Source organism: Linepithema humile, chromosome 1, assembly GCF_040581485.1.
Source record: "Linepithema humile isolate Giens D197 chromosome 1, Lhum_UNIL_v1.0, whole genome shotgun sequence".
Classification (NCBI taxonomy): domain Eukaryota; kingdom Metazoa; phylum Arthropoda; class Insecta; order Hymenoptera; family Formicidae; genus Linepithema; species Linepithema humile.
The window spans coordinates 18,965,802-18,980,888 of NC_090128.1; the positions used below are offsets into that span (position 1 = coordinate 18,965,802).

The window sequence follows — 15,087 nt, forward strand, 5'->3', positions numbered from 1 at the left end:
CCGGGAACCCCGTCCGGGCCGGGAGCCTTACCAGTAGCTCCCAGCCTTTTGGCCGCCTCGGATAGCTCCCTCTCAGATATCTCCAGGTCCCCGATCCAAGTGGGGGGATCCCCCCTAGGGGGGATGTGGACGTCTCTTAAAGGAAAGAGACTCCCCACCACCTGGTCGAGGAACCCGGGGTCCAGCATCTCCGAGGTTGGGGGCGTCGCCGGTCTCAGTCTGTTGAGTACCAGCCGGTACGGACGCCCCCAAGGGTCCCGGTCAAGCTCTGCGAGCATCTCCTCCCAGGCCTTGGCTTTGGCCCTGCCGATGGCTGTCCTTAGGGAGCACCTTGCGGCTAGGTACTCCCCGTACGCCTCGGCAGTGCTTTCATCCTCCCCGCCCACCCGTCCTCGGGCCCTGAGGAGACCGCGCCTTGCTGCATTCGCTTTCTTTCGCAGACTCGCGATCTCCTCATTCCACCAATACTTGGCCCGACGGGGGGCGGGTTTTGATCGGGGCATGGCCATGTCGCATATGCGTTCGGCCATGTCCCCGATCTCCCTGGCTTCGGCCCCGGCGTCGACGAGGTCGGGAGAATCCGACCACGCCTCCACCAGGGCCGCCGCCAGCAATTTGTCCTGGTCCATCCTGGCCAGTGCCCACCTTTTAGGGGGACCCTCACCCCTTTGACGGCGGCGGCGGGCCAGCACCTCTTGGGGGGTGGCGGTTAGGACCATCTCTATACATAGATGGTCCGAGAGAGTCTCCCGATCCGCCACCCTCCATGACCTCACCATGTCCGCGGCCCGGGGGGAAGCCCACGTCAAGTCGACGATGGACTCCCCCCGGGGGCGGATGCAGGTGCTATCTGACCCCCTGTTCAATAACAAGAGGCCAAGACCCGCCGCCCAGTCCACCACGGCCCCACCTCTGGTGTTGGTGAACCGGGAACCCCACTCCCTTGACCAGGAGTTGAAGTCCCCGGCCACCAGGACGGGGTGGGGGAGGCACCGGCGAATGCCATCCCCCACCACCCTCAGCTGTTCTCTCAGCTCAGGGTGGGACCGTTTTGGTGGGGCATATACCCCCACCACATAAAGTGCTCCCCATCGTGCTATGACAAATCCCACCCCCCGTTCCACAAGGGTAAGGGGGGGGGGGATTGCGGGGAGTTTCTCCTCACGATGGCGACGGAGCTGTTCGAGGCCGAAACCCAGTTGGGATTGGATTCCTGCACCTGATACGGCTCCGTCGCCACTCCCAGACCAGCATCACGCCCGTCTAGGTCCTTCAGAAATAAATCTTGGGCTCGACGGGCGTGATTTAAGTTGACCTGGAGGAGTTTCGTGGACATTGTTAGTTTCCACTAACCTGTCCCTCCTCCAGGCCACCCGTGCCTGCCGTTGTTATGACAGCTGGAGGTGGGTCCACCTCCATTTCTTCCATGGGGGGATTTGGTTCCCCCCCTGTGGACGATTTCGCCGCTGTCATCCTTACCTCCTTGTTTTTAGGAGGGGGGATGGGTGCCACTATGGCAGCTCCCCCCTTCTTCTTCTTATTTCCTCCCTTGGGGAGTTTGCATGCCGGCCCCATCATTCGGTGGGAGGCCGGACGGCCCGCATCTTGACACACGGCGCAATTGACCCGCGCCGTGCATCCTCGGGCCTCATGCCCCTTTTCTCCGCAACGGTAACAAATACCGCTGCGGTCGACATTTGTGCTAGGGCACATGGCCCTAACGTGGCCCCTCTCCATGCATCTGTAACATTGGAGGGGGCGCACCTCCAAGAGTTCAGCCCGGGCCCGGAAAAATCCGTCAACCACTACGTGTCCCTCCTGGGCGACCTTATTGGCCGCCCCGAGGGGGCACTTAACCCAGACCGCGTTGAGGCCCCTGGGGATGGGAGAGGGCTTTATGTCCCCCACTTTGACTTCAGTGGGGGAACACCCTCCCCCCTCCGCCACAGCCTGAGCAACACCCTCCGCCGTGGTCGACGGTGGCAGATCCCGAATACGGATCTCGCCCATTTTTTGAGGGCGATTGATCCGCACTTCGGGTCTGTCGGCGAACATACTGCGCATCTTTTGCGCCAGTACGTCCGCCTTTTTCTGTCCCTCCGGGCCCGGGATCTGTATGATCATCGCCCCGGTTTGGCCAGGTACGGCTCTCGTCGGTGGGATCCCCATCTCCTTCAGTGAGATCTCCCTGGTGACCTTTTTTAGCACCTCAGCATACTCCCCCACTGGGCATGTGAGGGAGACCGACGCAGCAGCGGACCTCGCCCGGCTGCAGACGGCTTCGAGGACCCCGAAGATGCTGCACCCGGAAGGACCGGAGTATGGCCCGGCCAGCCTAACCAGTCTCTTCCGGGAACATCGACACGTTATCAGCCGAAAGACTTGAGGAAACCACAGTGAGCGGAAAGGGGCGCCCTGGATGAACTGTGGGCGGTTCTCAGGGGCCCCCCTTTTCGGAAAATCGGCAGGATGCGCAGGAAGGCGACGCGAATCTGGAAGGACCTAGAGGCAGAGCCGAGAAGAGTCACTGTTCGGTGTGACACAAGTGCGCGAGGACGACATCAGGGACTCAGCCCGACGACACCGAAGACGCCGAGGACATCCAATCGTTGTAAGCCGCCTCTTGGGTAGTCGTAGAGTTCCGTCCGGTGATGGCTGGTAGCGTGAGTTCGTTTAATATGTAGTGTCTCTCACATTAACCGTAGTGTTTGATATCGTGAGCGCTCAATTACGCTCAATTACCGCATGTCCAGCCGGCCCCGGATATCGCGTAACAGTCTCTCTGTCTTGTGGGAATTAAGCGCCGACAGTCTTTTCTCGTTGCCGTTTCGTTACCGTTCGTTTAGTTACCGTACCGTCCTGCCGTTACCGTCTTTAAAAAAAAAAAACCGATTGCTACCGTTTTCTTGCGATACCGCTCCGTTACCGTTTGCCGCGTTATCACCGTACCGGAAGTACCGTGAATGTCTGCGGGCGGATTTTGATCCGGGATCGTTCTCCGCGAGATTGCGATTACCGCCAAGTTCGCGTCTCGGCGAGAAATGGGAAAGCCCGCGAAAAATAGCCGTTCCGCGACATCTCCGTCCCGGCCGTTAGGCTCCCGTCGCTTAAAGTCTGTTTATTTGGCCTTCACCGGCCGTATCGAATGATCAGAGTATAAGTCCCGTGTTTACCGGATAGAGTCGGATCAGCGGTGAACTATCGTGATCGCATCTCCGTGATTTCGCGTATTTGTCTAACTTTATTCTTGTTATCGAGTAATTGGGCGAATGGCCCTGCTACCGCCTTGAACCGTCTCCGCCGTATCGGCTCAGGCCGAACGCTGCACATCTTTACCCTTGTAAGCCAAATTATGGAAATACATTATTGTTAACTATTAAGTATTGAGTTGTCCTTGTGTTCGCCTCTCACTCTAGATATCTACGTTAAGTAAAAGAACTGCGCCCTTCCTGCCATACTGAGCGGGGAGCGGCCGAGCAAATTTTGAGAACTATTAAAGTTACCGATACCGCGGTGCGATTATTCGCACCTGGCGCCCATTTCCGGTTACCGTTATCGCGTGAGTTACCTTGCTCCCGAATTGTGTGGAGTACCGCGAGTTACCGAATCGTGCAGTTATTGCCGATTTCGCGAGTTACCTTGCTCCCGACGAGCGTGGAGTACCGCGAGTTACCGAATTAAGCATCTGTTTCTGATACCGTAAGTTACCGAGTCGAGCAGTTATTGCCGATGCCTCGAGTACCGATTTCCATTGGGCGTGCTCCCTCGGATCTGGCGTGATTCCGAGGCTAGTTCTCGTCGCAAAACATAGGTCTAGAAACGTTTTATTATCACATCACATTAAAGAAACAAAAATTTATTAGCACTGTTCTATTACGCAACCTCTCATTAATATTGTTTTGCAACAACTCGAGAATTTCCATTACAGAACCCATGTACAAAAATCATATCTGCGTACTGTTTGTTCGAGAATACTTGTTTCATTTTAATACAAAATTGTACTGTGTACTGATACAATGAGACTGAAACAATGATATCTAATTTTTAGATACAAAGTAGCTCATTCATCGAAACTGATTATTTTCAATGATTTTAAATAATAAACATAGCTAGAATAAATTTATTAAACATGGCCGACCCACTTTAACATCGTAATGTATTAATAATGAATACGCTGTACATTTGATATCTTCAATCATTTTAATAAATCCTATATTTTCAGACCTATGTTTACATAATTTTCTTTATTTTGTTTCTACTCATAGAACATAAGACAAAGTTTGATCCTTTAATTTTGACATTTATATTAAATTAAACAAATTGTTTTTGAAGGTGATAAATATATGACAATACCTTTTTCTTTTAATTTTAGACAGGAGATTTATTGTTTTCATCGGACGATATCATAGTGAATTTGACTCATAATAAGATACAGCATATTTTTTTACACGATGCCGATAATATCATAAAAAAAGAAAGCAAAACTTATCGTAAAGTAAAAATATTAGTGGAAAATAATCCATTAAATTGTGATTGTGACGTGTATGATCTTCTACGTTATAACGACGGCAAAATGCTTAAGGTTCAAAGCCATTTTCAGATAAAATCAGACAATTTAACTTGTCATAGTCCGAAAGAATTGAAAAAAGTTCGGGTATATTCCAGAAATTTCATCTGTAAGATAAAAAACACAGATTCCATTACTGTGTGTTTCGAAAAGTGCGATTGCTTTTTGAAGCCTGATGATAAAACTTTTACATTTGACTGTTCTAATAGAAATTTAACAATTGTGCCAAATGATACAAAAAAGTCTAATATTTCCTCGATACAACGTTTAACAAGATCGATTGACTCAATCTTGTATTTTTATTTGAATTTCTCTCGTAATCGGTTAACGCAAATACCAGACTTGAACAAATTGGGACTGCAATCAGTGAATGAACTTTCTTTATCTTACAACAACATATCTAATATTTCTTTAAGTGATTACAACCAGGGAGATTTGACTTTATTGGATGGATTTTTTATGAATTTAACGAAATTGGAAGCTTTCGAGATGACAAATAATGGACTAGTCACATTACCGGAAGATCTCTTTTGGGGATTATCTTCGCTGAATGTGATTATGTTGAGCGACAATTACCTGCAAAGTTTGCCCGTAAAAATATTCCAGGATTTGGCACAGTTAAAAAAGTTATCATTGAATTCCAATAATCTAGAAGTTTTGCCTGATTATATTTTCTTAAATACTAGTCGATTAAGAAAATTGAATTTGTCAAATAATCGCATCACTTCTATTTTCGAGTATGTTTAAACTGCTTTTATTATATGATTGTTAATAATTATTTACGTTCTATAATTTTGTTGATTTAGAAATCTTTTTTATATTTTAGACAACTATTTGTTGGATTAGAATCGTTGGAAGAACTAAATATGGAACGAAATCGTCTAAAAATTGTTTCCGATTATAGTTTTAATTTTTTAAAAAATTTGAAGATTATCAAATTGTCTCATAATAATCTTACATTACAATCTAAGTTGTCCGATTATTTCTATGCCGGATCGTCATCGTCTTTCTATAATTGCACTTGGCTGAAAGAATTATATTTAGCTAACAATAGCATTTCGAAAATATTTGGAGATGGGATTATTAACCACGATAAACTTCACATACTGGATCTTAGCTATAACAATATATCTTCTATAAAAGTAAGTATTTGGAACAGCACTTTGAAAAATGCTAAATATAGGATGTTCTAAAGTTAAACGATTAAATTTCACCAGTTTGATCAAAAAGTAGAAATAAGAGAAAAATGTTATATAAACATAGAAACGTTTTATTATCACGTCACATTGAAAAGACAGAATTTCGTTGGCACTGTTCTATTAGACAACCTCCATTGTTATTTTTTTGCAACAATTCGAAAATTTCCATAACAGAAACTATTTACAAAAATCATATTTATGTACTTTTTGTTAGAGAATACTTGTTTTATTTTAATATAATATTGTACTATGTACTGATACAGTGAACTGATTTTAAGACTGATACACATTAGTTCATTTATCGAAACTGATTATCTTGAATAATTTTAAATAATAAACATGGCTAGAATAAACTTATTATAGACAAACATCGCCGATTTACTCTACCATTGTAATGAATTAACTGTGGAATATTGTTTTTATTTTATGTTTTATCTAATAGATGGCAGTATGGTATAGGATGGAGGGCAGCACTAAGAATCGAGCTTGCATTTTTTGAGCCATCTGAGTAACACACCTTGTTTTATGTTCTTATTATTATCTGAGACAGTAAAGAGAGAATTGTATTCATTATCACAAAAATATATTGTGAGTTTGATATCATCCAAGTGTTACTATTTTATTCCATCAAACAGCCTCAACTCCCACAATTGGTAGCAGAGGACCGTGGTTCGTTTTTAACCTCTTTCTTGAGGCTGTCGTGTGTTGAGAAACTTGCGTGATAAATAAAAAAAAAAAGAGGATGGCAGAGAATTGGAATCTTACGAGCGTGGAACAACTTGATGATACAAACTATTTCTTATGGAGCGAAAAAATTGAAGGAATCTTAAGAACTAAGAAACTTTGGAAAAAAGTAATAAATGTGAAGCCGCCAGAGAAGCCCGAAGAAGGCGTAAATAACTATGATGTGAAATTCCGGCAATGGAATGAATGGGACGATGATAATTACGCAGCACGAACAGTAATTATAAACACTATGAGTAAAGCGCAGTTGTTGAAATATAGCCATGAAAAAAGCGCGGATAAACTGTGGAACTTGATTAAGAATAATATGGCAGCAGAAACGGAACAATTAAAGGCAAGATCACTATGTGAATTATCAAATCTGCGAATGAAAAAGGATGAAAGTATAGACGCATACATAAACAGAGCTGAAGCATTACAAAATCAGTGCGTACAACTTGGTAGAGTAATAGAAGATTATGAATTGAGGATGTACATCATTAGAGGATTAAGGCCCGAATTTGACCAAAATGTACGAGTATTAGAAACTCAAAAGGAGATAACAATTAATGATATACGTTACGCGCTAAAACAAGAAGAATCAAGAAGATATAAACGAAAAGAAGAAAAAACATCAAGAGATGAGTATGTAAGGAAAGCGAGAGAAAAATCAAAAGGTGATATCGTATGTTATAATTGCGGAATGAAGGGACACATTTCAAGCGAATGCCGGAATAGACAAAAATGTTTTAACTGTCAAGGACTCAATCACATTGCGGCAGATTGTAAGGAACCAAAAAGGAACATACCGCGAGGAAGAGGTTATAGAGGTGCATCGAGAGGAAGAGGAACAGGACGAGGTTTCGGACGGGCTGAGGTTACATTGAAAACTACAGATGAAGCGGTGTTATCAGTAAGAGACAGAGTACATGTGAGTACAACATGCAATAAACAAGATAATAAAGAGGTAATGCATAAAAATTATATGTGGTTATTAGACTCTGGCGCGACAAGTCATATGGCAAATAGCGAGGTTATGTTTGATAATATAGAAAAAGATAGAAGAGATATCTCGTTAGCAGACAAAAACGGAAAGAAATTACTTTCTAATGGACGAGGAGAGATAGTAATGACGCAACATATAAATGACGATAAAATACGACTCAAAAACGTATTATGTGTACCAGATATTAACATGAACCTTTTATCTGTAGCAAAAATAACAGACTATGGATATAGTGTGGAATTTAATAAAAATGAGGCCATTGTCTACAGGAATGGAGGTGAAATAAAAATGACAGCTGTGAGAGAAGAAAATGCGTACTATGTGAGATCATCAATAATAAAAAATGAAATAGCTGCAACAGCGGATGACATTGATATTTGGCATAAGAGGTTTGGACATGCAAATAGGAGGCTTATTGAGGAGATGAAGAAAGAAAATCTGGTGATAGGAATGAACGAATGCAAAGAGCAGAGGCAGTGTGAACCATGCGTCGAAGCAAAAATGTGTCGAAAAGCACATCCTAGATTGATAACTAAAAAAACAAATAAGATTATGGAGCTATGGCACATGGATTTAATTGGCCCAATACATCCCTTGTCACGAGGCGGTAAAAAATACATATTTACGATAATAGATGATTATTCCAGAGTAATATTTGTTGAACTATTAAATAAAAAGGGAGAAGCAATGGAAAAACTAAAAAATTTAATTATTTTGAAGGAAAACCAGTCTGGACAAAAATTGAAAGCAATCAGATCTGATAATGGAGGAGAATTCACAGGAAAAGAATTAGCAGAATGGTTAAAAAAGAAAGGAATAAAGCATGAATTCAGTCCCGCTAGAACCCCACAATGTAATGGGGTAGCAGAAAGGGCAAACAAGTCCATAATAGAAATGACCAGAGCAATAATGGCGGATTCAAAGATGCCAATGGATTTCTGGGCTGAAGCAACGTGTACGGCAATGCATATCAAGAACAGGAGCAAATCAAGTGTGCATGGAAAAACTCCTTATGAGATGTGGAATGGAAGAAAACCAAATGTCAAGCATATGAAAAGATTTGGGTGCATGGCATATTTAATGAATAAAGGAGAGCAAAGAAAAAAATTTGATTCCAAGATAATTAAAGGAATATTAGTAGGATATGCAGCAAATAATACTTACAGAGTTTATATTCCAGAAACAGGAAAAATAAAAACGGATTGTGACGTCAAATTCGATGAGAGTAAAAAAGGATGCGAATTATTGAATAAAGAAGAATGGCAAAAACATATAATAGATGAAAAATTGACAATTGTAGGAATGGAAATAGAAGACAATGAAAGAAGGGGAGAACAAGCTCAAATTCAGGAATATGAAGAAAATGAAAGGACAGAATCTGAAAATAGTGACTATGAAGATGCAGAGTCAGAAGAACTTGATGATAGGTGCGAGACAGAAGATACAGAAGATGAAAATGAAGAATGTCTAAGAGAAGATGTGGATGTGGATGAAATCCAAGTACGACCGACAGAAATAAAGACTAAAGGAAGACCAAGAGGAACTACAAAAGCTATGATAAAAATACAAAAAAATCTAAGGCGTGAAGAAGAGGAAAGAAAAAGGGAACAAGAAAATGTTAGAAGATCAGAAAGAATAAAAAATCAACATTCTGCGATGATAATTACAGATAAGGATATTCCAAAAAATGTTCAAGAAGCAGAAAGATCAAGCAACTGGAAATGTTGGAGACAAGCTATCAATGAAGAATTGACATCAATGAAGAAACATAAAGTATGGGATACTGTGCCTAGACCTAAAAATAAAAGAGTCATCAAATGCAAATGGGTGTTTGACATAAAGGAAGACCCGAATACAGGGCAACGAAGGTATAAAGCAAGACTCGTCGCACTGGGATGTGGACAACGTCCAGGGGTAGATTATGGGGAAACGTTTGCTCCAGTAGTGAGAATAGAGACAATAAGATTGTTATTCAGTATAAGTGCACAAGAAAACAGGAGGTTGAAGGTCTACGACGTAAAAACAGCATTTTTACATGGAAGATTAAAAGAAGAAATATTTATGGAATTACCAGATGGGCTACAAGTTAACAAGGAACAAGTCTGTAAATTAAAGAAGAGTATATATGGATTGAAGCAAGCTGGAAAATGCTGGAATGAATTTCTTACCGATGTTCTAATAAAATGTGGATTAAAACAGTCCAAGGAAGACCCATGCTTGTTTTATGCAAAAAGGGAAAACAGATTCTTATACTGCGGAATACATGTGGACGATATGTCGACTGTGTCAAGCGATGATAAATTTGAGAAAAGTTATATAGATAAGATTAAAGAATACATAGATATTAAGGACCTCGGGGAAGGAAAAGTTGTGTTGGGAATGCAAGTGAATCAAGAAAAAGGAAAAATATACGTACACCAGAAAAATTATATTGAAGAACTACTTGAGTTATATGGAATGAGAGAATGTAATGCTGTGAAGACGCCGATAGATGTAAACACAAAGATGGAAAATTGTGAGGAAAGTAAGAAAGCTGACATTCAAGCATATCAGGAATTGATAGGAAAACTTATGTACTTAAGTGTACATACACGACCAGATTTATCATTTGCACTAAGTTGTTTATCACAATTCAACAATAATCCAAAAGAAATGCACATGACAGCATTAAAGAGAATTCTTCGATACTTGAAAGGGACTATTGATTATTGCCTTGAGTTTAAAAGGGAAGACTCAATAACAAAAATAAAATGTGAATCTGATGCATCGTGGGATAGAACAGAAGACGCAAAATCCTTTACTGGATTACTATTATATGTAAATGGAAACTTAATACATTGGAGAAGCAAGAAACAGTCCATAGTTGCGTTGTCTTCAACAGAAAGCGAATTAGAAGCAATGATGGAAGGATTAAAAGAAATAGTGTGGAGCTCTAGATTGTTACATGAGATTGAACCTTCGGAAGAAACATCAAAAGAATTAAATTGTGATAACTTGAACGCCATTAAATTGGCGAACGGTGGAAATTTCAAAACTAAATCTAAACTGATGAACCGAAGATGCCACTACATCCGAGAGACCGGGAGAAAGGAGAATATTATAGTAAGACATGTACCAAATGATAGTATGACAGCAGATTGTCTAACAAAACCACTGACAGGTCCAACTTTATCTAAACATATAAAAAAGATTATGAACACTATGGATTGATAAAACCAAGGGGGCGGATTGTGGAATATTGTTTTTATTTTATGTTTTATCTAATAGATGGCAGTATGGTATAGGATGGAGGGCAGCACTAAGAATCGAGCTTGCATTTTTTGAGCCATCTGAGTAACACACCTTGTTTTATGTTCTTATTATTATCTGAGACAGTAAAGAGAGAATTGTATTCATTATCACAAAAATATATTGTGAGTTTGATATCATCCAAGTGTTACTATTTTATTCCATCAAACAGCCTCAACTCCCACATTAACAATGAATCCGTATATTTGATATCTTTAATTATTTTAATAAGATCTATATTTTTTTTCAGATTTATATTTACATAACTCTCATTTTTCATTTTTATTCATAGAACATATGACAAAGTTTAATCCTTAAATTTTAGGACACTATGTATATTAAATTTACGAAATTGTTTTTGAAGATAATAAATATATGACAATATATTCATAATCATTTTTATTTAAATTTTAGACAGAAGATTTACTGTTTTCATCGAACGATATTATAGTGGATTTGACTTATAATAAGATACAGCATATTTTTTTACACGATGCCAAAAATATCACAAAAGTCGAAAGCAAAACTAATCGTACGGTAAAAATATTAGTAGAAAATAATCCGTTAAATTGTGATTGTGACGTATATCATTTTCTTCGTTATAACGAAAGTGAAATGCATAACATCCAAAGCTATTTTCAAATGGAATTAGACAATTTAATTTGTCATAGACCAAAAAAATTGGAAAAATTACGGATAAAAGACTTGATATCTGATTCTAAGCAATATCTGAAAAAGTTTACCTGCAGGATAGAAAACACAGATTCCATTACAGTATGCTCCGATAGGTGCGATTGCTTTATGAGGCCAGGGGATAAAACTTTCATATATGACTGTTCTTATAAAAACTTAACTAATGTGCCGGATGATATAAAGGAGCCTGATATTTCCTTGATTTGGAGTTTAACAAAATCGATTGACGCAATTTTGCATTTACATTTGAATTTCTCCCATAATCGGTTAACGCAAATGCCAGACTTGAAGAAATTAGAACTCAAATCATTTGATGAACTTTCTTTATCTCACAACATTATATCTCATATTTCTTTAAGTGAGTTACCGACAACATTGAAGGTGTGCAATGCAACTGTATTTTGTCCACAAAATAATTCATATAAAAAGAGTTTATGCAAATTGTAAGAATCTTATATTGTAAAAACATCAAAAAATTCGCAAATTATCTGGTTATCAAAATTTGACAAACTAATTTTTAATTTTTTCCATATTAATATACATAGAAATCTATGAAAAATATACATGTATATATACAATACATGGCTGATATAAAAAATATTAATCTTGAACTATGTAGTAAAAAATATTGAATTATACCATTAAAATTTGAAATTGATATATTTCAGGTTCTGGAACTACACAATAATAAATTGTCAAAAATACATTCTGACGTGCTGCAGTTTTGGGAAAACTCTGCCAATTTAATGCATTTGACGTTACATGAAAATCCGTGGAAATGCGACTGTGAAGCTAGAGATTTTTATAATTTTGTTTATTCAAAATCTGAAATAATCAACATGTCTAAAATAATATGTCACAGAAAGAGTATATCCATATCAAAAATGATCTGGGACGATTTTTGTCCATCTAACATAACAGTGATTATCAGCATGAGTGCAGTAATTGCTCTTATTGGTTTAATTATTGGTTTAATTTTTGGTTTGTATTTCAAATACCAAACACATATTAAAGTATGGCTATATGCGCATCATTGGTGTTTATCCTTTGTAACGGAAGAGGAATTGGATAAAGACAAATTGTACGACGCATTTGTGAGTTTCTCGCACAAGGATCACGAATTGATAGTGGACGAGTTGATATCGAAGCTAGAGAGTGGCCCGACACCGTTCAAATTGTGTCTTCATTATCGAGATTGGTTAGCAGGCGAATGGATACCGGATAATATTGCTAGATCTGTGGAGAATTCTAGACGAACGATAGTTGTACTGTCGCCAAATTTTTTGGAAAGCATCTGGGGAAGAATGGAATTTCGGGTTGCTCATCGTCAAGCGTTAAACGAAGGTCGGACGCGAGTGATACTGATTTTGTATGGTGACATCGGGCCTACAGATAATTTGGATCCTGAACTGAAAGCGTACATATCTATGAACACGTACATTCAATGGGGAGATCCTTGGTTTTGGAATAAATTAAGATACGCGCTGCCGCATCAAATCCAGACGACCTAAAAATAATCCCGCTCTTCGGGAAGTTTTCGAGAATTGTGAATTACAAACATATTAAAATAATAAGGAACTCATTCACTGTATTTTCACTTGCAATCACTTAATCGAATATAAACTGATTTTTATTATAATTTTCAGCTATAATTATGAATAATGAAATTGATACAACTGCAAGTAAAAGATTATTTTTTATAATACATAAAAAAAAAGAGAAGATTTTACAGCGAGTAAAAATAATAAATATGATTTATTACAAATATTTTTATGAGATAAATATTACAATTATTATAAATATTAAAAATTAAATATTATCCCACAATTTATACAATCTAGTAATGCAACCTGAAACAAAAATAATACAATTTTGCTATGTATGCGGAAAATTATCACTGTCTGTTTGAAATTTTGTGAGATCCGAAGCATCGAGCAAAACGTTAGCTTCTTGGCAAGGTCAATCTATCATAAGAAATAATATATATAATGTATGCAGAAGAAATAATAGGTATATATACATATTTAATGTATGCAGTAGTTTTTAAGAAATATGTAACATATTTACATAAATATTAAAGGTATAAATAAATATAGATATACAAACTCTATAATATTGAATCTGACCTGAACTTCTTCTAAAATTAAGTAAATCTATTCATGAGTAAATAAAACACTCTTTTTTACTGATTTACGAAAATACATTAAAGCAGTTAGCATGGCAATTACAGTTAGTACTATGCCAGTTACTGTTCCAGCTGTAAGTACGATTCATCGTGAGATTGTTATAGTAAAATATGAGAAGTAGAAAGTAACTAATTAAAAAAAAATTTGATTGTAAAATTTATTTGTAGCAAAACATCTTTACAAATAAAATTTAAAAAAATAGACTTTGTTCTTATATCTTGCTTTATTTAACGTCTAAGTATTTTAATCAAAATTGTCTTACCTTGTCTTGCCACTTGTCTTTAGTTTGTCTTACTAAATTGAATGTTGCTGTAATCTTCACGTAATTAGATGTCTCATTTTTTAAATTTAAAATGTGAAATTGAATATTCCAAAAACTTATATACCAATAACCTATATTTTTTATATGCCTTTTATATGTTTACAAAATATTTTTTTAAAATATAAAGAAAAATAATAAAAAAGTGGAAAAGAAAAAAGGACAAAATAAAAAAATCGGAACAGTATTCGCAATTACTTGAAATCAATCTACATCGGATCTACCAAGGAGTGATAATTCTCCAACTTTATCGGAGACGTAAGTTCAAATTATGGTCAACCGCATAACGGATAACTGATTGTGGTTGACGGTGTAATTTGAAAGTACAGTGGCGTGCAAAAATTTCCGACCAGTGACATTTTGTATTATAATTTATAAAAAAAGCCTAATAAGGTTTCATTAGACTTTTTTTTTAAATTAGAGATTACAAAATATCACTGGCCGGAAACTTTTGCACGCCACTGTATATCGTTTAGAAGTGTAAAATGCGACTACAGTTCCACAAATTAGATCGGCACGTTTTTCATATATTAGATTGTCTACCTATATGCTTATTTTATAATTTAAAAAAAAACAGTTACAAATGTATCGAAAGTAGTACAGAACACTGATTCTGTGCATTTAATAATTATTTAATAATTGCTATTGTTTTTCGACAAAAGAGAAAATCTAAACGTAATCCACATCCCAGATAGCACAATGAATTCACAAAGTATTCTTCAAATTTTCTTCTTTCCTGAATTGTAATTCTTTAGGAATTCAAGAGGAATAGTTTTAGAATAGATAAAGGATTACAAAATACTTAGTAAACATCAATTAACAGTAACATTACACCAATATTATAATTTTACTCAACATTACTCAATAATGTAAGTACATTATACATGTTGTATATAACAATTACATTATTGAGTGGCAAATTACAATATTGATGTAATGTCATTGTTAGTCGATATGTTTAGTAGATATATTAGTAACAATTATTAAAAGTATATAATAAATGAATCCAATTCAACCGTACTTACCATTCAATAAATTATCCGTGGATTTTTATAATATACCGCCTTTTTGCCTTTTTTAACACTACACGAGATGGATCGAAAGAT

At 38.0% G+C, this 15,087-nt stretch overlaps 1 pseudogene; it reads left to right on the forward strand.

Moving 5' to 3' along the window:
* The first annotated feature begins 10,762 nt into the window (after window positions 1-10,762).
* On the forward strand, window positions 10,763-15,084 carry LOC105680121 (protein toll-like; annotated as a pseudogene).
* The last annotated feature ends 3 nt before the right edge of the window (window positions 15,085-15,087 follow it).